The sequence below is a fragment of the Giraffa tippelskirchi genome, chromosome 9, assembly GCF_054371585.1.
Source record: "Giraffa tippelskirchi isolate mGirTip1 chromosome 9, T2T-mGirTip1v1.2.pri, whole genome shotgun sequence".
In the NCBI taxonomy this organism is placed as follows: domain Eukaryota; kingdom Metazoa; phylum Chordata; class Mammalia; order Artiodactyla; family Giraffidae; genus Giraffa; species Giraffa tippelskirchi.
The window spans coordinates 85437208-85463401 of record NC_137283.1 but is presented as its reverse complement, the minus strand read 5'-3'; the positions used below and the strand labels follow the sequence as shown (position 1 = coordinate 85463401).

General features: G+C 35.6%; 1 long non-coding RNA gene across 1 annotated transcript in view; it reads left to right on the top strand.

Annotated features, from left to right (window-relative positions):
- The window catches only part of LOC145520379 (uncharacterized), a 37266-nt gene extending 18505 nt beyond the window's left edge, over positions 1 to 18761 (top strand). The window contains exon 3 of the long non-coding RNA XR_014064440.1: positions 16226 to 18761. This is a non-coding gene — a long non-coding RNA (uncharacterized LOC145520379). The remainder of the gene's footprint in view (positions 1 to 16225) is intronic.
- Positions 18762 to 26194: the final 7433 nt, after the last annotated feature.

Here is a 26194-nt window from a genome sequence, read left to right as displayed (position 1 = left end):
TTCTGGTCTGCTACCTTCTAAACTTCTCATTACTTAAAAAAAAGTGAGTTTGCTGGGCATTTCTCATACTCATGATTCACAGATAGACCACACAATTCATACGAGCCATACTCTGAGCAGTAACCGTGGAGATGAAGCACCTTGGAAAAATATGAGTATTTCCTATTTTCCCATTTCATAGTTAGGGGCAGAAGTTGCATTGAAAAATGATATGAGAAAAATTTACCGTATAGACCAGTTCAGTTCAGTCGCTCAGTCGTGTCGGACTCTTTGCGACCCCATGAATTGCAGCACGCCAGGCCTCTCTGTCCATCACCAACTCCCGGAGTCTACCCAAACCCATGTCCATCGAGTCGGTGATGCCATCCAACCATCTCATCCTCTGTCGTCCCCTTCTCCTCCCGCCCCCAATCCTACCCAGCATTAGGGTCTTTTCCAATGAGTCAACCCTTCGCATGAGGTGGCCAAAGTATTGGAGTTTCAGCTTCAAACTCAGACCCTTCCAATGAACACCCAGGATTGATCTCTTTTAGGATGGATTGATTGGATCTGACCAGGGTATGAGTGCAAATCTTCTTTCCGATACTATATGCGAGTGTCTCTTAGTCTTCACCTGACTCTGATCTGGGGTCGGGGGCGGGACGGGGCGGGGCGGGGCGGGGCGGGGCGGGGCGGGGCGGGAGGGGCGGGCTCTGTTGCTATGATGTTAACGTTACCTCTCTGTCATTAGGCTTAGAATGTATTTGTTTATGCAAAGCACACAGACCTTAGTTCACTTTGCATCTATTTGAACTTACACATTCCAGGCTCAATAATGCTTTCAATGATCTCTTTAAACTCTATCATTCTAATGACCACTCTACCCTGCAGCGTATCACAGTAAGCATGCCCGATTCTGTTAAGTAGTACAACTTCACCTCTGCCAGTCCACCATTCCTTCATCATCTCTGAAATTCACAAGCCCATTTTAAATGTCCAGCAATTCTATCAATATTCTTGTCATAAAAGAGTTAGCCTCTGTGATACTTTTCAAAGATTTAGAACCCTTTCAGATCCAATGTATTTTTTCTGTGTTATGGCCAAAGATTATCTTCTGGATTATGACTGATACCAATTTGGTCATAAATTGGTATTCTTACCTTTAAAATCACCATAAATTTCACATGATATATTTACATAACATTTTTTCCCATAAACTTGTGGATTCTTTTATCTCTGGTATAAAAATGAATTTCTTGCATTTTAAACTTGTTTAGTCTAATATACCATGAAGTACATACTTCAGTAAGGTGATAGAGGAGGTTAAAACTACTTCTATGTGCCTCATTGAGCAAACTGAATATAAAATTTCTGGTCAATACATCTATCTCAGTAAATTCAGCCAGATAGAACAATGTTTCTCTCTGTTTAGCACAATAGGAAGTAACATATTGAATTTTGCTTGGTGCATAATCTTTTACACTTCAGAGTCTATGAAAAAGGATAACTTGGGAAAGGACATGGAAGTATTGAATTGCTTTTGTGCGGCAGAAACTGTTAGTTGCAGGCCACTACATTGATACTCATTTTCTCTCCCTACATTAATCTCAGAACCTACTTTTTATAGGAACAGCCACATGCCTTAAGTAAAACAGTACCCTTCCATTTGCATCTGGGTTTGTTACCTAATCAACTTCTGCCAATGAGAGGTATAAAGTTGCATGGTCTTCCTGAGAAGTTCCCTAGAGAATGGAGTTTACTCTCCTTCTCTTGCTGACTGGAACTAGAACTGAGACAGTGTGACAGTACACTAAAGACGGAAAATAGAAAGGTAGTTGGAGCTGGAATGTTGGTGACTATGGAGGACCCATTCCAACTTCAGATTACCTGTTTGGGGCTATTAACACTATTAAAAGTTTTAATACTCTTAAGTGAGATAGAAAGTAGTTCTTTTAGGCTTTAAAGCACTGCTTATATCTTTTCCTGATAATGCAGCTAGACTTAATCCTGTCTCATGTTTCCAGGTGAATATATTGGTAAGGTTGTTTATGGGTGGTCTTCAAGCAAGACTAAACCACCATAACTGCCAGGAGACCAGGGGATGGTTTTGTAGACAAAGGGGGCTCAGTCAGACTGAAGAGTACTTACCATTCAAATTTAGTGCTTTTCAATAAGAGTGCTAAGGATATTTTAGGTGAGACAATTTTTCTTTGTGCAGGGTTTTTCTACATGTTTTGGGGCATTTAAAGTCATTCATACTCAAGTGATAAAAGCTATTAGCATCCCCCAGTGAAAGCACCTCCATATGCTTATGGCAACTCCCTGGGGCTGGCCACATCTCACGGTAAGAACTACTGCTTTAAACCGTGTATAGCTTTCCATGAGTCCTTATGCCAGTTCTTGGTGCCTGATTAATTTTTAACATTTATGTAAAAGATTTGCCACAGTTACAATTTGACTGATGTTATAAATTGTCAAGTCAGAGGATTGCATGTTAACTTTTATTTATTGCACTTTCAGCCCCCGTGGCTACCACTGATAAGAAATTTGTTTAGCACAATCACAGAAAATTCCTGATTTTCTGATTGCCTGAAAAAAATAACACTTTGAATTTTTTGTTTTATTTCTGGAGCATCCCAATGCACTTAGAGGCTGTTGGTCCGTCTCACAGCCCTCATGGTCATCATAGTGCTTTATAGAAATGGATACTGGGTCCTTCAAAGTCTTTCCATTAATGGGCACTTAATGCCAGGTAACCACAGGTGAGAGTAATGAGCCATCTGTTGGGCCAGAGAGTGTTAACAGTTTATAGTATAAGTTATAATTTTACCAACTCAGAACCAATCAAACAGGAAAAATAATTCTAGATATACTCCTTCAAGTATCAGCTGTCTGCAGCTCATACTAGCTTTTTTTTTTAATTCATTTTTTATTTTATTTAAATTGATATATTTTAATTGGAGGCTAATTACTTTACAATATTGTAGTGGTTTAGCCATACATTGACATGAATCCGCCACCAGCGTACATGTGTTCCCCATCCTGACCCCCCCTCCCACCTCTCTCCCCATCCCATCCCTCAGGGTCCTCCCAGTGCACCAGCCCCGAGCACCCTGTCTCATGCATCAAACCTGGACTGGTGATCTATTTCACGTATGATAACATACATGTTTCAATGCTATTCTCTCAAATCATCCCACTCTTTCCTTCTCCCACAGAGTCCAAAAGTCTGGTCTTTACATCTGTGTCTCTTTTGCTGTCTCGCATATAGGGTCATCATTACCATCTTTCTAAATTCCATATATATGCGTTAATATACTGTATTGGTGTTTTTCTTTCTGACTTACTTTGTATAATAGGCTCCAGTTTCATCTACCTCATTAGAATTGATTCAAATGTGTGGAGATTCCTCAAAAAACTGGAAATACAACTGCCATACGACCCAGCAATCCCACTGCTGGGCATACACACCAAGGAAACTAGAACTGAAAGAAACCCGTGTACCCCAATGTTCATTGTACTAGCTTCTGAATCAATCCGTGCTCCTAGTTGCAACAAACAGAATTCACTCAAGATTGTCTCTGATAAGAAGTAATGTCTGAGAGTTAATCTCAGAGTATGAAGATAGAAACAATCTCCTAACTATACCACAGAGATTGTTCAGCAAGGAAACCTCATGGAGGCCGCTTAGCCCAGTACAGACACATTAGCAGGTCCAATGATGCTGGGGACAGGACTCCAAAGTTCCACCATCACCATTCCTGAAAACAGATTCCACTGGGGGCCCAAGTCAGCTGACTCCTTCTGAGCTGATTTCACATGCGTGTGCCTAATAAAAGAATTTTTACATGATGAATATATGTTTTTTTCAGAATCTTTCTTTCAAGCTTGTGCTTGAGGTAGATGACTATATTACTACCAATCAGCATCTTCATAATCTTTGCTAGCTGGATAGTGATTTTCATATTTTAACAGTTTTATTATCTTTTAAAAATATGTAATACTTTGAAAACTATGTAAGTTGAGAAATTTTCATTTATCAGTGTCTCACTTGTACATTTCCTCTGGATTTTTATGTTTTTTTCCACACCAAAATTTCAATTGCAGTGTTTCCTGAATTCTTTATTAAAATTTTCGTATTTATTGAGTCTATAAACCATTCTTGTCATCTTTACTATACTTATATTCCCAGCTATGCTTCATGTTTTTCCTAATTTATTTTCCATCTTATGTAGCTAAATTCATAATGTTTTCTTTTATGATATTTTCTATTGTTTTTATCTTGCATAGGATATTATTCTATTAAATGATCAATTCTTTTTCAAGGCCCACATTATTGTTGTGGCTAATTCCTTTAATGTGCTCTTGAATTTTATTTCTTAATAATTTAGAATTCTTGTGTTACAGTCTAAAATGAACTTGGTCTGTGAGGTAGCTTGGTATACTGTTTTTACCCTATTCTGATATCAGAAACCTTCTTGTAACTTGACTTTGTTGACTTCTGTCTTCTTTTCAATGCTCTGGAGCAGTTATTTATACTGTTTATTAACATCTTATACCACATTCTAAGGGCATTTTGCTCAGATAGTTTATGAAGATAATTCTTGGGAAATTTCCATGTCTTAACCATTATTATTTATTCAATTTTTATAACACAATTTTATAGACAAATAGAAACTTAAATTTTTTAGATGAGAGCAGTAATTTTCATACTTTAATGTGAATAAGTATGACTTGATATGCAGATTCCCGGCTCCTTCTCCAAATAGACTGACCCATTAGCTCTAATTCTGATAGACCTAAACTTTTGTACCTTTAATATTCCAGGAAATTCTTATATAGAAGAGCTGAAAACTGTGCCTTGAGAAATATAAGGATACATTTCATATATTCTCTTACAAAAGCTAGCTCCTTATACAGGTCATTGTATTTTTTATCTCATTCCTAATTTGATTTTCTTCTGTTTTTCTTTTCTCTTATTTAGAATTGCCAGGGGTTATCGCTAACTTTTCATAAGTATAATTTGTTGTATTCATTTATATTTGTAATCCATTTTATAATTTACTGATTTCCTCTGTGGTTCTTATTATGTTATCCTTTATATAAATTTGTTTTGTTTTTCTCAGAGTTGAACATTCAGTATATTTGCTTTATTTTTGTTTAAAAAAGAAAATATTGACAGTAATGATTTTTAAGTTTGGTGTTTTCATCTCCCATGAGATCTAACATGATATTATAATTTTAGCTACTTTGTAAAATTCTGGAATCATAATTTTGAATTTTATGTAATATAGTAGCATTGAACAGTTTTTTCTTAAGTTTTAATTGCTTATTATCCCTTTGTTTCTGGTTTCTGGTTTATTGTATGGTGGAGAAATATTATAGTTCATGTGATTTACTTTTTCAGGAAATTACTGATGTTGCCCTGTGGCCTAATATGCCATCCATTCTTCTTACACAGGAACTACTTGAAAAGAAAAGCTTGAATTTGTTAAAATGAATGTCCAAGTTTACTATATTATTTGCATTCTTTGTATTTCATATATTGCATGCATATTATGCACACTTGTTTGAGCTGTAGTTTAAGTACTCTCACAAAACTTTCTATTAATATTTTATTTGCTTTCTATGAGTTTTTACAGTACATAATTTGAATCATTTTTATTTAGTTGTAATTTTTCTTAAACATCATGATAAACTTTTCCTTTTCATAGCATGGAGGCCAATGTAAATTAAAATGTAAACTCATTTTAGTTTTCTAACTTAAAAAATGATTGAAATATAGTTGATTTACAATGTTGTGTTAGTTTCAGATATATAGCAAAGTGATTCAGTTTTACATATACACTTGTGTTGTTGTTTTTGTTTAGTCACTAAATCATGTCTGACTCTTTTGCAGCCCCATCGACTGTATCCCCCCAGGCTCCTCTGTCCATGGGATTTCCCAGGCAAGAATACTGAAGTGGGTTGCCATTTTCTTCTCCAGATATATGTGTGTGTGTGAGTGAGTGTGTGTGTATTAGATTCTTTTCCATTATATTTTATTATAAGATACTGAGCACGGTTTCCTTTGCTACACAATAGGCCCTTTCTAGTTTTTGATAGTCTATAATATAACCTGCTTTTTAAAACACCCTCAATTACCACCTTTACATCATCATTCTTACGTTGCATACCTTACAGTGGCACGTATTGTAATATCTTTTAAAGTACTGCTCACCTTAAAAGGGCAGCTTTTTTATTTTTGGCAATTGCTTCTTTGTACCCTCCAAATGAGTCTTTCCAATGGGGATGCCACTTGCTGGGTTTCATCCGGATAGTCAGAGTTGCGTTGCACAGCAGTTGGCCCTGACCAAAGCTAGGCTAACCTGAGGCCCTCCACAGAAAGTTTGGGAGTAGAACTGAGTCAAAAGATAATGTTAAATAATAATCTTTGACATTTGATGCATAAAATGTGTTGGAGTGGCAGACATATGAGTTATGAACTGTGGAAAGAGCGAAGGCCTATGTTGCCAGATCTTCAGAAAAGATGCTAGTCTCAGAGAAGAAATGGGACAAGCAGAAAGCAGCAGAGACAGATGACAATGTGACCCTGTGGGTGTTCGGCCCCTGAGCTCCTGCTGTCCCTGAGTTCCAGCTGTTTCTCTGACCTTCCTGAAGCTGTGTTGGCCATCCAGTCAATTCTCTAGACTGAACAGGAAAAAAGGGCTTCTGATTGGGGGCAGCAGATGTTGAATAGCCCTCTAAATCCTTTAGAAAAAATCTCAAGAATAACATGTTAGTTAAAACTTTGTATGCTCAAAGGTTATTGTATGACCCAATAACAGTCAGGAAGCAAAGTAAAAAGACACACATTCTACTTTCTGTTAAAAAGCACACTTTCTAACAACATAGGGCACTTTGGCCGAAAGTGGGTTTTTCAATTTTTCCCATTGACTCCATAGAGGAAACTTTTTCTAGGACTTTGAGAAATATTATGAGAGTATTATTGTTGCTTTTCTTTCTTTCTTTGCCTTTTCTATGTACATAGCATATATTAAAGGTAATTTGAAAGAGAACATATTAAACCAAATAATATCATAAGTATCACACCTCATTTGCTTTATCATTTATATAGTTGCTTCAGCCTACAAGTCCCTTATCCCATTCTCCATGTCTGTTTAGGCAAAGGGTATACAGTTTAACTGCTTCTTCTTTCATTATAGCATATAAAGTGAAATGTGGATCATTTTGCTTCTTAAAAGGCTGATAGGTTGAAGATGTTTAAGATGGTATGAAAAAATACTGAGCAAATTTATTAGATGAACAGAATTTATTCATCCTTTGTTGTTGTTCAGTTGCTAAGATATGCCTGACTTTTTGCAACTTCATAAACTGCAGCACAACAGGCTTCCCTGTTCTTCACCATCTCCTGGAGTTTGCTCAGATTCATGTCTATTGAGTTGGTGATGCCATCCAACCATCTCATCCTCTGTCATCCCCTTCTCCTCACGCCTTCAATCTTTCTCAGCATCAGGGTCTTTTCCAATGATCTGCTCTTTGCATCAGGTGACCAAAGTAATGGAGCTTCAGCTTCAGCATCAGCCTTTCCAATTAATATTCAGGGTTGATTTCTTTTAGGATTGACTTGTTTGATCTCCTTGCTGTTCCAGGGACACTGAAGAGTCTTCTCCAGCAAGATAGTTTGAAAGCATCAGTTCTTTGGTGCTCAGCTTTCTTTATGGTCCAACTCTCACATCCATACATGACTACTGGAAAAACTATAGCTCTGACTATACGGATCTTTGTCAGCAAAGTAGTGTCTCTGATTTTTAATTTGTTATCTAGGCTTGTCATAGCTTTTCTTTCAAGGAACAAGCATGATTTAATTTCATGCTCTAATTGCACTGAATACATTTCTGAAAATAAGGACGAGCAGCTCTGATCTTAAAGAAGTCCACCTAGAAGTACCAAGGGTATTTTTATTTGAAATGCAACCAAAGTTGACCCATTGTATTAATAGTTCATTACCATTTGACATAAACAATGCAGTTTCAATAAAAGCAAAGCACTGTGTCATTTAAATTCAGAAAAATGTGCCATACTATAAAAAATTTGAAACCCTGATTGACACAAATCTGAGTCCTATTGTTAACCACTTGTATAATAGTTGTAGCTCAAAAAGGGGAAAAAAAAGATTAAAGAAAAGTAACATCCACTTTATTGCAGTGTGGTAAATGAGGGGTATAATCTCTAAGTGGAAGATGTCACATAATTAATTTTCAGAATCATGTAGCTCTTGAACACTGCTATAAATACAATATCTTAGTAAAATGTTATGTAAAACTCATGTCTGCATAACTTTTACTTTTTTTCCTGTGATTTAAAAAGTGAAGACACAACTTCTAGGAAAGTTAATTTGTAAGGCCATAATGATTATAAGGACCTAACTGGGAAAATAGTTTATTTAGCTATATTGTCTTTCTAAGCTAAGTATCCTTAACTTGTGTTAGATTATTTAAGAGATCCTTGAATTTAGAAGGGAAGAAATGAATGTGTATGGTCATTAATACCTAATTGAAATTTAGGTCTCTTCCTTTATTACCTAGGCAACATATTTCAGTAATAGTAGTGGTATATATGATTTTGTTACCAGCAGAAACTATAAGTATTTTTATAATATAAAACTCAAAATACTGTTATAACTATTTTAAAGTTATAGTAAACTACCTGTTCTCTCTTGTAACTGAATGCATTTATAAAGCAGTGTATACATCACTACACTACAAATTCATTTAACAATATTTTAGTTCCTGCATGTCAAAATAAAAACAGCTTTATTTATAATTCTATATATTTTTATGCATTTCAAATATGTTAAAGAAGTGGTCCATGGATAACAACAAGAGAATGTTAAGAATTTTTGTTGCAAAGCCATATAAGGGAAAAAATTAAGGAACAAAAAGAATAGTAGAATGAATTTTTTTTCCATTTTTCTTCCAATATTTCTTAAAAAGTGAACAAAATGAAGATTTTGAAAGAAAAATATATTATAGGGTAACTATATTTCCTGGTTTGCCTGGGATAGTCCTGGTTTTCCTAGAGTAATTATTAAAGCTTTCCACTTCACACCCAAAATTATCTTGGGTTGATGATAAAGGATACCAGCAAGGTACATATTATGTCCTTAAACTCACAAGGGAGAAGGTTTAGCATTGATTTAATTTAGAGGATTAATAAATGGAAATTTCGTCCTTATTTTTTTTCCTTTTTTACAAGATCTTCCATTTCTTATATGTGAAAAGACATACAAGTTGTGAAAAGACAACCAAAGAATAAGATTTATTACCTTTGACACTTAAAATATTGGAAAGCAAAGGCAGAATCTTAGTAAATATTTGTTTAATTGAAACCTGTTTAGTAGAAAAGGAATATTCACTAATTTATTCCACATTGCCTCCATCTCTAGTTTAAGATAATGCACACAACAACCATCATCTAAAATATAGAATAATCACAAAAGGCCATGCAGATAGAGTATGGTCTATTATTAATTTTGAGGTATTACTCATAAATCTGAGACAGGCTAATGGTTTATTAGGAAATGTCCATGGAAAGCAAAACAAACACTTTATGCAACAATGGTAACATTTCATGGCCAGGAAAAAAATTACAATGGCAGAGATTGGCAAGATGACACAAACAAGTGGGCCAGTCTATTGTGCTTTTCCCTTTAACCATTAGATTGCCCTGCCCTAATTCTTGTGGGAAGAGAATTCACACATGCAATCTACTGACTAGCTTGAATTCAGGAAGTACATATACACCTTTGACAATTAAATTGTAGACACGACATTCCACACTTTGTTGCCTTACAGTAATTTTTTGTTCTCTCATTTTGGCTTTAATTAAGGATGGGTCATTCTTATTTTGCTCTTTCTTATTTAGATATCTTTCATTAAAGCATCTAGGGTGGTTAGATGGCATCACTGACTCAATGGACATGAGTGAGCGAACTCTGGGAGACAGTGAAGGACAGGGAAGCCTGGTGTGCTGCAGTCTATGGGGTAACAGAGAGTTGGACACGACTTAGTGACTGAACAACAACAACAACCTAAACTTCCAAGGGAAAACCTATGTATCAAGATTGCTTTAAAATTGGGATAAAGCTATTCCAAAGTAAAATTTCCTTTGTAGGGAATTGTAAACAATTCTAAAAAAGAAATTAGCATTATTTTATATAATGAACTTGAAAAGCAGAATTATTTTAAAATAGTCTTAAAAAGAAAGAAAAAGTGTATTTTTTAAAAAATCAAAAAGCAGCCACAGCAGAGTATAAATAAAATATTCTGTAAACTACAGTCTGGGATATTTTGATGAAATATTGAGGAAGACAGTAGAAATATGCCTTTGAGCAACACTGGCAGTAAAGCAGCTGAGTTTTTGCTTTGTTTTGTATTCTGTATTCAAATGATTAAATCCTTGAGAAACTAGAGAAGACAAAGGAATTAGAGTATTTCACAACTGAACAAATTAAAAATATATACCTACACAATGAAATTTGCCTCAAAATGTTTGTACAGGTCACTATTGCATCATTGAATTGAACATCAACCCCCAAATATTAGCACATGAAGTTTTCCTTAAGTTATATTTTCTAGGGCATCCAGATGAAGACCTTATGTATGTACAGTTGTCACAAGGCCATCACTAGTATTTATGATTTCTAACCCTATGAGTCATTAACTATTTCATTTGCTCTCAGCCAGTATTTCAGGTGACTGAGATTGTTTTCATGATGAGGTAAATCGAACAACCATTTCTGAGGAAGAGAATTAATTACTGGTCTTATCTCTATGATGTTCCTGTGGTGTTTCTGAAGTTTCTGGAGTCTCCCAATAAGTTTGACTGTTAAATTAGGAGGATCCCGAGGGAAGATTTTGGATTTTAAAAATATTGCAATCTTACCTCAAGTAGACTTTTTTTTCCCTTGAAAAGATCAATAACCCTGTGTTTCACATCTTTGTCTTACAACAAGAAGAGCTTGAGCTGGACAAATTGAAGCACCAGCCCCCACTTCACTGAAACTATTGTAGAGTCCTCTGATAGAAGAACTTACCTGTGTGTTATAAAATCTCCTGGGGGGATTCTAAGACAAGAGAGTTGGACACAAAAACATAAATGAAACCACTAACTTTGAGGGATTCACTAGGTATGAGAGTGACAAGTATACAACCTGCTTCTGTTCTTTGTTTTTTATATTCCAGGTCTGGTTCAGAGAATATACACATAGGACAGCACCCTAATTTTATCAAATGTTATCTGTTAAGCTTAATTAGTTTCCTTAATTTGTCTGCATGAAATTAGCTCTTTGATCAGCCACAACTCTGTGAATAAGGCATTCAGCAAACCCAGAGGTGGGGTTGATGGGAGAAGCATGTCACAAATGGAAGGAAAACCTAATCCAGAGTAAATATTTGGTTCAGTTAGGGAAAATTATTCTTCCTTTCATGATGGAAGAGGTCTAATGTTCAGTCCACAACCAGAGAGCTGGCTAGATCCCTAGGAAGTAATAACTTTACTTTCTTTTACTGGTGCTGGAACATTGGATACTCAGCAGAAACGGGACCCAGTGGGCCATGGGGGAAATATTTGTTGTTACACTGTCTCTGACTTTGCCATCAAGGTCATGGAATCCTTTGGCCAAGCAGTAAGGAGGCTTGGGAAAGAGGTGACTGAAAACTACCAGTGTATTCAGGGTCCCCTTTGCGCTGGGAGCCTTTCGGTAAACATTCACATGGTACATCCTCGTACTCTGAACCCATTCCAAAAGTTCCATCCACGTGCTTCTTTCCCAAACATCCTAGAAACCCACTCCTAATACCAATTTTTCCAAGTTCTTCTCTGTCCAAAAAATTATTCACCACTTTCTCATGTAGATCCTCATCTTTGTCTTTTCTAGCCGTCTTCTCTTTTGCTAAAAGATTAGATGCCATATGATTCAACTTGTGAGTGGAGCTGAAGTCCCTCAACTCTTGTATCCCTCTTTCCAGACTGCTATGTAAGGTTTTCAGGGAATCTTTCGCTCTTGCTGACCGCGTGTCTCTCTATCAGCAGTTGTGGCTTGAGGGAGGAGCGGGCATGTGGCAAAGGTAAGCACAGTGGGAGCGTGAACTGCTCATGAATGTGACACGCTTGTGCTTTCAGATACTGCCCATGATAACATTTTATGACTTATGTCAAGAAACATGCCTGATTTTTCTGGTTTGTAGCATTTGATAACTCCCAGTTCATGATGGGCAACTCAAATTACTGGGATATCTAGCTCTATAATCAGGCATTCAACCTCTACAGGGCTCAGCAGCAAGCCAACAATTATTTCTCTAAGGGAAAATAATTACTTGGGAATTACTTGTTACCTGGCTTTATGCAAAAACATAGAATTCTCCATGTCATGGCTCATCACAAATGCCACATAACTTCCAGGTATGCTATGGGTACTGCGAATAATGCTGAATTTCATAGTCATAAGGTCCCAGTTCAAAAAAAAAAGTATATATAGTCATACAGCCCAAAGCAGTTAAAATAGCTACTGTTTTCTATTTTTCTCTTAATAGTAGAATTTTGAGCTCCTCAATAAATTAATCGAAGCAGCACACCCCAAACAATTACATTTTCCTGCAAAATACAAAAGGATGTATCATATGTGGTGTCTCATTCTTAGTGGTAAAGAGTATGAGGTGCTTCAAACTATATCCATTTTAGAAGGAATATCCTGAAATTTCCAGGCTTCTAAATTCCCCAGAATATTACTGAGGAATCAGGCCCCTGGCTTTTAATAAGAATCATTTCTCACCTTCTGGCAATAGGAACTTACCAGGTCATCTTGCACACCTGCTGCTTTCTATTCACCAGGTTCTATCAGACTTATGTAATCTAGGTTGCAAAGCCTCATACAGATTTGAGAAGAAGATAAAAGGATTTGAGGGGTACAGAGCCACTAAAGCAAATTAATGAAGATATAATATTACTCTTATTAAACTAACACAAAGACTGGTGTTTACTGACTTTTGAGACGGAGAAATAATACATATTTATAAATAAATAAAAAACATTTAAATATATAAAATGCAAAATGGTAATGCATATAATGTGAAATACCATCCGCAAGTGGAATTGCTAGGTAGTTGAGTTTATGACAATCCACTCATTCTCTACCTCTCTTCTGCTCAAGACAACAAGCACATTAACTCATGATATGATTGAAATTATCACCTCTATATATATTGTCTTCACTGGTGGCACTAATCTCCAGGACTCAGCCAGACATGTGATATTGCAATTTGTTTTACTTTTTTGAAATGGAATATGTGATGGTTAATTTTATGTATCAACTTGACTGGGAAAGGGAAACCCTGATAGCTGGTAAGATATTTTTTCTGGGTATATTGGTGAGGGTGTTTCTGGAAGAGATTAGCTTCTGATTGAGTAGGCTAAGTAAAGAAGATCCACCCTCACCAGTGTGGGTAGGCATCAAACAGTCCACTGAAGACTGAAAATTTGAAGAAAGGGTGAATTTCTTGTCTCTTCTTGAGCAGGGATATCAATCTTTTCCTGTTCTTAGACATTAGAACTGCTGGTTCTTGGGATTAGTGTGTGTGTGTGTGTGTGTGTGCACTCAGTCGTGTTGGACTCTTTGTGACCCCATGGACTCCTCTGTCCATGAAATTTTCAGGCAAGAATGCTGGAGCACGTTGCCATTCCCTAGTCCAGGAGATCTTTCCAACCCAGGGATCCAACCTATGTCTCTTATGTTTTCTGCATTGGCAGGCAAATTCCTTACCACTGAGCCACCATGGAAACCCTTTTGGGACTTAGGACTCCAGAAATTATTCTATTGTTCCCCCCAGTTCTCAGGCCTTCGGGCTTATATTGAGTACACCATCGACTTTCCTTGTTCTCCGGCTTATGAACAGGATACTGTAGGACTTAGTCTCTACGTGTGAGTTACTTCCCATAATAAATCTCCTTATTTCTGTATGTCTGCATATCATCTGTCTCCTGTTGCTTCTGTTCCACTGGAGAATCCTGACTAATAGGAGAAGCGAGGATCGCAATCGTCCACTTGGCTCTTTCAACCATGTTAACCACAGGACAGAGAGTTATGACACTCTCTCAGTTGCTGATAATATTTTTTCTAATCTTAATTCAGGAACCAGAGTAACAACTACTTGTTAATCACACAGCCAATGGGCCACATGAACACACTTAATACAGTCCTCATTCAGCTGATGATTTCAATAAGTTACCCCTTTGACCAATGGATTAAGGTGTTCTGGATTCCTAGGGATATGAGTATAGAGACAGTGATAATCCAAATTGACCATGAAATATATGGATTTTTCTATTTTGAGTGAATGAGTGCTCTTGTAAATGTCTGTTGGACCTTTTGGGGAAAATCAGGATAAAATCTGTAGCGCAAGATTCTGTTATTAGAACAAGATCTTTCTTCAATCATGTCCATGATTTCATGTATACAATTCTGTTCTCTATGCTCCACAAACAGTTCAAACATCTTACCCTTGGGGAAATTACTGTAAGATCAGCAAGCTTTTAATAAACTTGCCTAATACTAATATTATTTTTCATCTCATTACTAAGAAATCAATCATATTTGAATTCCAAAGGTTAAACTGGAAATCATATTAATGTGATTCTGTCATTTAAGTGCTATCATAACAGAATTAATTAAATGTAATTTTAAAATGGAATGAAGAAAATCCAAAATTTCTTTTAGACAGTCATAATACACAGAAAAGATTTAAAATTCTGTTCAGTGGATTGACAGGTCAACAAAATAGCCAAACAAACTACTCTTAATATTGATTTACCAGTTATCTCTGAAGGTGTTATGCCTTGCATCTGTCAATGCATCTTAGATATTGGTTAATATCTAAGCAGGATTTCCATCAGTGATTCTTAATTGGAAAAGAAAATCTCACTCATGAAGACATCAACTAATTAAATATGTATTTTTTATGTTAACAACTTAGACACTGCAAGTATATATTTATCACTTTGCTCAAATGCTTAAAAGAGGAAACAAATCTTCCTTTCATTAATTTATGCTAGATAAGATTATTTTTGATGTTTAAAGATGATAAGATGGGATTCTAAAATTTTTCTAGAAAAATTTCATTAGAAGGTAACATGCTATATCAGAGAGTCCAAATTTGGCATAGGGGACCTGCCACTGGCTTTGTTTTTTTTTCTTTTGACTCAGGCAAGAGATTTAACTTTTCTGAACTTTTATTTATGAATCTTCAATTAGAAATGGAAATACCTATCTTGCAGGTTCATAAAACTTGTGTAAAAGTGTATGTGGCTAGAGTTTGGTACATAGTAAAGTAGGTATTAATTATATGATTTAAAATAGACAAATTATGAGATCATGAATTCATAAAGATATATTTTTCATAAACACCTTTAAAAACAGAAGGGAGAGGTACTATCAATATGTATCTTTGTAAAGCCTTGTGGCAGCAATATCTCCTTCCATGTTCTACCCACATTTCAGTCACCCTTTATGAATGACTGTGCAGAGTCACACTGAGGCTTAATTGATACTGGGTGTTGGGGGACACTCAGCAGTTGTTGAATACGTGGGGAGAGGTATCCAGGACCATGGCCAGTGCCTTGCACATCATCTTTAACTCACAGATCAATAATTTTAGCCATTTTAAATCTGGATCTTTGGAATAAGATTTAACCTGAAGGAAGAATTCTATGCTGCCCATATTTTGAAAACCTCTAGCCAAGACCATTTCATCTTGGCCTTTTGAGGATAACAGATATTAGTTAAAAACCACAAGCAAGAGCCAGATGAATGCCATTTCCCGTTTCTCCATTAAATAGCTACTCTACCTCTATATAATGGTTGGACATTAAATTGAGTCTGACCTGAGCACAAAGACATGGTGAATGTGTCATGTGTATTTTGTCCCCATAAAGGAAACTTATTTTTTGTTCTAGTGTTTCCCCTTATATTAAAATGAAGTAAATTACTCTAATCTCATCATTCAAAATGCATTGTTTATTTTTAAATGTATATATTTTCCTTTTACAATCCCCAAAGACTTAATTTGAAACTGAAGCCTGAGAACATATCCAAAAACATGATCAGTCACATTGGTTCATTAATGAACTAAAGTGTTTATAATATAAAGTTTCAGAACCATTTTTTTCTGAAGCAATCTATTTTTTTCAGGAAATTCATCTGCATCAGGAAGATTGGAAAGGTGGGGGAGAAGTAGGAGGCGGGAAAAAGGTTAGTATCATTGCTACTTTGATCATCCATGTATCCAAAAATGTGAGATGTGTGGCTGTAATGATGACATTGATTTTCCTTTAAACTGAATATACCAGAATGTACACAGTAAGGAATATTGTCCTTCCAAGAAGACATTTTGGGAAATTAGTCCTTTATTTTAGCAAAGTATCATTGTTAGAAATGTCTGTTAAAAGCCTTCTTAATAGCTATACAAACTGCTGAGGAAAATCAGTGTCATTATTTAAAGTCATTTTCCAAGCAAGAATACTGGAGCTGATTGTTATTTCCTTCTCTAGGTGATCTTCCTGACCCAGGGGTCCATCCTTAGTCTCCTGCATTATTACGCAGATTTTTTACCACTTTATTGAACAGGGTGAAACCTGAAAAACTTGTGACTGTAAATAAAACAAGTCTGCCCTTAGAAAATACCAATTTTTAAGTGGAATAATTAAGCATTTTTTAAATTATGCCTGTAAACACACATATGATCAGTTGGCAGTCACAAAGTTTAGGGAATACAAAAGATGAAGCATCCCAGGATATAGCTTATATGGAGATTTGGAAGAATAATGCTCATCTTAAGAGGAGGAGTCTTGTTGTTTTATGTGGATTGAAGACCAAATCCTACCACAACTCTTATACTAGTGCTGAATGTATGAATCTAAATTAAATCTTAACAGATTGGAGTCAGATTAATTTGGTGTGAGACCATGATAGATAAAATCATGTAGGATGTGTGCTTTATTTTTTGTTGGCCAACAGTTTCTTTTGACTGTTTCGTGAAGTATTAAGTGTTTTATATAATGATGCTTTTATGGTTATTAAACATTATAATATGATATTGCTTTTAAAAATAAAATAAGAGGTCTAGAGTCCTTAGAGATATTCCTGGAAGCAACTGAGTTGTTGAGTACCTACTACCGTTGGGGGTGGATTGGATTGGGGGTGCTTCTAGTCAGTTATGGGAATAGTAGCTGCAGTGGATATAGTTTGGGGCTGTGTTTATAACTTTTAATCACATAAACATTCTTGGAAATAACTCGTCCTTTGTTTTTTGGTGTTTTTCTGCTACTAAAAATCTTGCTTCAAAGTTTTTAATTTCCTATAATGGCAAAATAACTCCAATTGGACCAAGTCTCCTACAGATAACAACTTTGAACTCTGGACACAATATAAAAAGTAATCATTTGGGGACACTGATAAGTGGCCTAAAGCAAACAGATACTTGTTGGGTTACCACATGAGAAGAAGGAAACTGTACCATGTGAGCTTTTATGACTTTCAGACCAAGACAGGCCTAAAAGGCATAAAGACAGTGTGTGTTATCCTAGGTGGGTAACACAGACATAAAACAAACAAACAAAAAAACCCAAAAAACTCTCATTGTTTCAGGATTGAAAAATCAGAGGATAGATTTTCAGACAATTACTGCAAATGAAAAATGAGGATAGAAATAATGGAAGGGAGAGAGACAAAAAGGGAAGACCAAAATTATTTCTGTAGTCTCTACTCAGATTTCTGTATGACCCATGAACCTCACAGATACCAGAAATATTTCAAGCAGCCCAGTTAAACTAAAAGATCCGAGGTGAAATTTCAATAACCACTCACAACAGACAAGACAATTTCCAATTTGAATCTGAGTTAAGACAAGATAGCTCCCTGCACAAAGTTTTTCTTTGGAGAAATGTAACAAAGTCTGGAGTGTCTATTAATACAATGTATACTTCACAAAACTGTGGATAAAATCTGCTATATACCCTGCCAAATAAAAAGAAATAGGAAACTTTTATTTCTATTCTGGAGAAAAGACAATGAAAACTGGGATGATATGGCAGTATTAGCTGACAAGGATTATTAAACCAGCTATTGCATCTAAGATCATGGGTATGAAGGAAAACTTGCCCCTAATAAATGAGAGAGAGAAAAATCTCAGATAATCAATAAAAACATTAATGGGAAACAAATGGAAATTCTAGAACAGAAAAATGTCATGTCTGAAATAAATATCTGGATGGACCTAAAAGCAGATTACTGATGACCAAAAACGTCAATAAATTTCAGGGCATATGAAAAAAATTGCCAAGGCAGAGACAAATTTTAAAATATTCAGAATCCTATGGGCCAGTTTCAGAAATGTAAATAACTAGAGTCTCTGGATTAAATGATAAAAGAATGAAAAAATTATTTGAAATAATGTGCTATGCTAAGTCAGTCAGTCATGTCCGACTCTTTGTGACCCTATGGAATGTTTCTTGCCAGGTTCCTCTATCTGTGGGGTTCTCCAGGCAAGAATACTGGAGTGGGTTGCCATGCCCTCCTCCAGTTTGAAATAATAATGTCTTCCAAATTCTTAAATTTGGTGAAAAGCATATCTATAAATTCAGGAAACTTAGTTAATCTTAAGCTGAATGCATATAAGCAACAGCACCCAAGGATATCAACCTGCTGAATGAAAAAGATGAAAAAAATATTGAAAGTGACAATTAAAGAGTGGGAAGATCTGAACAAACATCTCATGAAAGAAGATACATAAGGGGAAAATAAGCATATGAGAAGATGCTCAACATCGTATGTTATGAGAGAATTATAAATTAGAACAACAATGAGATGCTACTATACTCCTATTAAAAAGGCTAAAACCTAAAACACTAATAACACTAAATGCTCATGAGGATGTTGAGCAACAGGAACTTTAGCTCACTGTTGCTGGGAATACAAGCTGGTACAGTCACTGTGGAAGATATTTTGGTGGGTTCTTACTAAAGTGAACATAATTTTACCATAGGATCCTGCAGTCTCGCTCCCTGGTATTTACCTAAATGAGTTGAAAACTTTTGTCTACTGACAAACCTGTGGACAAATGGATATAGCAGCTCCATTCATAACTGCCACAGCATAAAAGAGAAGGAGATATCTTTCAGCAGTGAATGAATAAATAAACCTGGATAGTGAATTATTACTCAGTGATAAAAGTAAATAAGCTATCAATTCAGGGAAAAGACATAGAGGAATCTCAAGTATATATCGCTAATAAAAGAAACTATTCCGAGAAAGCTATGTACGAGAAAGCTATGTGCTGTATGATTTCAACTATATGACACTCTGGTAAAGGAGAGCCTGTGGAGCCAGTGAACAGATCAGTGGTTGACAGAGATTTGCGGGTCGGGGGTGGGGTGTGGTGGGGTGGGGATAGGTGTCACACAAGAGAATTTCAGGACAGGATAGCTATTCGGTATGGCATGGTACTATAATATAGTAAGTGTGTGCTTGCTCAATCGTGTTTGACTCTTTGCCACCCCATAAACTGTAACCCGCCAGGCTTCTCTGTCCAAGGGATTTCCCAGGCAAGAATATTGGAGCAAGTTGCCATTTCCTTCTCCAGGGGATCTTCCTGACCCAGGGGTGGAACGCGCATCTCTGCGATCTCCTGCATTGCAGGCAGATTCTTTACCCCTAGCACTGCCTGGGGAAGCCCTTTTTTCTCTCAGAGACAGGACTTAGGGAGACAACAGTTTTACATTTATCAAAAACCATCACATGTACAGTACAGAGACAAGTCTAATGTAATGAGAATTTGATCAGAATTGCACTAAATTTAGGGAGTAATTTGTGGATATGCTGCTGCTGCAGCTAAGTCGCTTCAGTCGTGTCCGACTCTGTGCGACCCCATAGACGGCAGCCCACCAGGCTCCCCCGTCCCTGGGATCCTTCAGGCAAGAGTACTGGAGTGGATTGCCATTTCCTTCTTCAATGCATGAAAGTGAAAAGTGAAAGTGAAGTCGCTCAGTCGTGTCCGACTCTTAGCGACCCTATGGACTTCAGCCTACCAGGCTGCTTCCTCCATGGGATTTTCCAGGCAAGAGGACTGGAGTGGGGTGCCATTGCCTTCTCTGTTGGGGATATGACCTAGTCATGATTACAAGCATATTTCAAAGTGCTACTTTTTAAGCAGTATGTGCATGTCTGACTCACTGCAATCCCATGGACTGTAGCCCATCAGGCTCCTTTGTCCATGGAATTTTCCAGGCAAAAATACTGGAGTGGATTGCCATTTCCTTCTCCAGGGGATTTTCCTGAACCAGGAATTGAACCTGCAGCTCTGGTGTCTCCTGCATTAGCAGGTGGATACTTTACCACTATTGCCAGCTGGGAAGCCATTCTAAACAGGAATATTATTGAAAGACACATGCCACGTGTATGAAATTCTTAAGATAGTTTTCTTAGCAGGAGTAAAAGTAGCAATACTTTGATAAATTAATATTAGCACTGATTTTAGTAGGTATTCTTGAAAACACTTATCATGTCCTGTTATCTTCACTCTTACTAAAATGTATGATTATATAATTCTAGAAAGATATTTTTCTGTTTTGATTACTTGGCTTTACGTTAAATTCGTGTTAGTTTATCAAGATGACTAGATGTTCCCTTGTAAAATTAGATGAAGGTAAATATATTAATGAAGTTAAGACACTATTTTAGTTTTGAGTTTTGATTTCCAAATTAACAATTAACCAAATAATTACATTTACATTTTATTTGTGCCCAAGTTGTTTCAGTCTAAGGAGCTTTGGTTTTGGACGTTAGCTTCAATTTTCTTTAATTCATATACTATTAATTTTCAAGTGAGAAAAACATATATCACAACACATTTTTATATTAATATATGCATAATATTCTTGCACATTTCAGAAACTTAAAGTAATAAAATGAAATCTTAAATATGCAGCAATGAGTTGAAATATAGTTACATGTAATAGAAAGTTTTATGCTAGAGAACTGAAAAGGAAGTTAATATGTCTCATTCATATTCTCTCTATTATTCCACAGTGTCAGTTAATTACTGTAGAGGTGGGTGGGTGTTCTGCAGATCTTCCAGAGTACTTAGGCATTGCCCTCTCCTTGCTCATTTTTTAGGTCTACTTGGAAAAGAAGTGCAAATTTTAGAATCATCATTGAAATTTGACCCTCTGTTTTGATCCTCTTTTTACAGAAAAGATGTAAGAGCCCTGAGAAACTGTTAAATAACTCCAAGGTACAATTAAGTAGATTCTGATTAACTGGATAACACCATTTGTTCTGAGCAGAAAGAAAAGGTGGATAAAATATGAAAAATTAAAATATTGCTATTTGTTCTTTCAATATAGAAATTACTTACTTTTATATAGCTTTCCCCAACATGTCGAACACATTAGTGGAACTAGAAGAATTAATGCAATCTGACACATTTGTGGCTCAGCTGGTAAACAATCTGCTTGCAATGCGGGAGACCTGAGTTCGATCCCTGGTTGGGAAGATCCCCTGGAGAAGGGAAAGGCTACCCACTTCAGTATTCTGGCCTGGAAAATTCCATGGACTGTATAATCCAAGGGGTTGCAAAGAGTCAGACACGACTGAGTGACTTTCACTTTCATTAGAAATGAGTACCTCCTTTATATTAACTGGTTGCTGTCAAACGTAGAAGAGAACAAGACCTTGAACTATGCATTTCTAAAGAGATTCTTTTGATTTTTATTTTTGGGTTTTTCTGGGAAGAATACAGGACTGGGTTGCCATTTCCTCCTCCAGGGCATCTTCTTGACCCAGGAATCAAACCCATGTCTCCTATGTCCCCTGCATTGCAGCCATCAGGGAAGCCCCTTTGTATTTTAGTGTTGGCATATATATATATATATATATATATATATATATATATATATATATAATCCAGTGGATATTCATGTAAAGAATGAATATGTCTGATAAGCAAGGAATTGTATTGACATATTTTCTGTATTACCAGCGAGGAAGGGTTTACATTCTTTCTCCTTAATCTATCTCAATGCTTTGTACACTTCATAAACTGTATAACAAACCAAGTCACATAACAAGTGCTTGGCCCATCAGGCAAGTTCTCATCAAATCTCAGTCTAAATACACATTCCTTTATGAAGGTGTTTATGGCCAAAGTCTGCCAAATCTTCAGAAAGTACCATTCATAATGTCTTCATGTAGAGAATAAATTGTTAAAAAAATGAAAAAAGAGTAGACTTGGTTCTCAAGTGGTGGCGATGCTGCTTTCACTCTTATGTTCTCATTTATTCTCTGCCAGAATGTTTATGTGCTACTGTGTAGTCCCAGGCATGCCATCTGTTCCTATTGTCAAGGCAAGTAAGCTTAGGTAACAAGAGGGTGCTGCAGTCTTGATTTCTGAAGAGATTAGTTAGCTACACTCAGAAATGCATTCTGTTTTTTGGCTACTTTCTATACCTTCAAATCATATAAACTCGCCTGCAAGTATGGGCAATGTGTTACATGGGAAATTAGATAAAGGAGTATGAAGCCAGGGGAAATTTAGTATAATCACAAACAGTTAAGGACATGATCTTTCATCAAACATGCTGGACTGAAATTTTGGCTCAGCTACTTACTAGCTCCATGACCTTGCGCAAGTTAATAACACACTTTAAACTGCAGCATCCTTGTTTGTGAATTTTAGAGACAGCAAAAGTACCTTGTCTACTATGTTTGTTTATGAAGTAACACATGCAAAACTCTTGTCAAAGTACCTAGCTTATTGTAAGCAGTCCATCTTCATTAGCTGTTATTATATGTGCCTTACTAAGGACAACAGCAATTTTAGTCCTTTGTTAATACCTTAAATTACACAGCAAAATAGAACTGAAACATATAAAATATGCTGTACTTTATTGTGGACTGAAGTAAACATACTTGATAGTGTTATTCTCAAGCTTGTATAATGTTATCCATGATTGATTTGGCTATAACAAGTAGTTTTCTGACATGATCTTCATTTCTTTCCCTCAGCCTAGGATACTTAAATAGACGTGTTTTTGCTTTTTTTTTTTTTTTAATGCCAATTTATTTCATGTGTACACTTTGTTTTGTGTGTTTTAGTTGAAGGGAAATAGTCATCATTATTTGATTTCAGAATAAGCATAGTTTCAAAATATTGGCAACAATTGGCAGTGTTGGAGAAAATATCAGGGGACATATGAGGACAGTGTTGTGACAACTGTGAAAATCATTTGGAGAGGACACAGTTTTAACAAATGATGTTTTGCTAAAGAAAACCATTTATTCAAATAAATGGTAAAAGTCAGCCTGCGATATATAAACAAAACAAATTAACCATTTTGAGAAATTTTAGCTGAAGTCAATTAGCCAATAGATAAATCCACTTCATCTTCCTCAGTAAAAGAAGCTGTCTCTTCTTCAGATACTTACTGTATTTTTGTAAATCACATTCCTTTGTCAAACAGGTTTTTTATATATTTTATTACCTTTTAACTTTTTCTCCTAGATATTGTAAGAATATTTCTGCAAAGAGTTCCAAGACTGTTCTGGACCAAGAAGTACTTTATAAAGTTAGAAATACCTTACAAAATGTTTATTGTGTTTACATGAGTACTTTCGCAAATGTAGTATTTTCAGTTATTCTTGCTCAATGTCTCATAGTTACTGCAATCCAGATGTACTTAACAGATGGGTACAGAGTTTGTAATATAAAAATTTTTGCAGAAAAGTTTATAATCTTCACATCTGCCTCAGTTACATTTTCTGGTGCTACCCATTCTTCCTCTGTGTTTTTCTAGTATTATTTGCCATTGAGATCAGTAGACTGTAATATAAAATAATACGTAAGATTTTCTTTAGTATATAATGTGTTTCAAATACAACTGAGACCTAAAGCACAGCATGAATAATACAGACTTTTCCATTAAGGATAAAAGGTTTCACAGTGATGGAGCCAGAAATATCAATTGATCAGAATTAGCGTTGTAAGGAATATGCTGATAGTGGTAAAAGGTGCCATGAGGAAAAGGAGCGCTGTGGATAGTATTCCAATCCTCAAGCCTGCGGGTCAATCTGAGCTTATAATAAATTATAGCTTCTGAGAAGCTATAACCAGAAGGCAATGGCAGTCTCTAGAAGGGAGGAAATAAAACCATGTTGATACGACTTTGCCTTATTTCTTTTCTGAAGTCTGTCAAGTTCATCTCTCCCTTTAGGTCTCTAGCTGAAACTGTTGCTTTTACTAGGAACCATCTTTTATAAGGATATTATGGCCAATCCTTTTTGCCATTCATATCTGAGCTCAAATGTCACCTTTTCAAATAGGTCTTCCTCAATCTTTTTTGAGTTACTTTGCTTATTTTTTAATGTTGTTTCTCAATCTTGATCATTTACTTGTTTTTTGTTGATCAGTTTTTCTGTCCACTCCCATTTGCCCTTCCTATTTCAATGCAAATGTAATGAGGATAATGCTCTTGCCTTATTCCCTGCTTTGTCTTCAGTAGCCAGGGACAGTCCTGGATGAACACAGTTGCTCGATAACTCTCTGTCCAGTGGATGAATGCATGCATGAATGAATAAAATCATAAGAGATCATATTAGTGAATGAAAGTACAGGAGACCCAGTTAGGTTTTTATTTTAGGGTAGTCCTTCACCCACTGAAAGGATCGAAGGGTAACAAATATATAAGGGATTCATAATGAGGCTTACTAATGATGAACTGCCAATGTAGAATTTCTTCTAATTCTCCCTTCTGGGATTGTTAGAGTGTGGTGAGGACCTGAACGTACAGGCAATGATTAAATGAATCTTCAAGGAACACAGGAGAAGGGAGAAAAAAATCACTTCATTGTTTTACCTACTCTTTATCTAAAAAGTAAAAATCTTTAGGCAAAAGCCTCACTGACATCTGAGTTAGCTGAAAATTAGCTTTCCAAAAGTAGTATACTCATAATTGACCTATTAGACAGAAATAACTGGTTGTTTCAGTTAACTGGCAATGCCTTTGCTTTTGTACCTCACCAGCACAATGATAATATTCTATTGTAGACATCATGTTTTCAACAGAATTAAAATCTGGCGAGTAAGAGATATGAACATAATCTCTTTTTGGCTCCTCAAATAGCCTAAGTAAAAGTTCTGGCTCCTTATGATGCCAGTTCATTATTAGACTAGTTTATTTGGGGGATAATGCCTAGTAGTGTGCTTCAAGAGATAACAGACAACATCAGGCTAACATAGAGTTTATTCCAGAATCTTAAGAAGTTTTAATACAAAAGGTTTCAGCTAAGATTTGTTTACATATAATCAAAAAATTAAATTTCAGTAAGCTGAGAACATAAGCAGACTATCTCACTCTGCTAAAAGACAGAATCAAAAACTACACTAAACTTCATATGTGATGATCAGAATAGAAATACTCCCAAAGTCTGTAAGAATGACATGAGGCTACCCATTGTTATTGCTATTAATCAACATTTCACTGGAGACAAGCTATACAAAGAGAAAAAAATTTAAAGCCCGTAACTATTTGAAGTGATTATTATCATCATCTTATACAACCTAAGCAAGCAAATTAAAAATTTAAACTAATGAAAGAATATACTAAGAACCTATTAATCAAATAAAGATCAACATGTAAAATAGTAGAACTTTTCTGCTTAAATATATGCCAGAATTTTTACAGAAATAAAAGAAAATAATCTTATTTACTTCTGCAAGAAAATCAGTAAAACACATAGGAATGATGCTAAAAAAATGGTACTTCATGAAAAAACTATAAAACTTTTATAATTAATATGTTCAAATCAATTAATCAGTCTTCTATGACAAGTCTTAATATTAAATGCCAAACATGAATAATTGCATTTCTATTGACAGATTTTTTTTATAAAATTTGACTAATATTCCAAACAATTTGGAAAGAAAATAATTTCAATATTTTGAAAAGTAAAAAAAAAAATCAAGAACAGTCTGTAGGGTGCTGTATTACCATATATGTAAACATATTTAAAACCTATAGTAACTTAAAACATGGTATTGATATATGAAAACAAGAAGAAAACTGTAACTTCAAATAAAGTTCAGAAAGATATATTTATATCTAACAT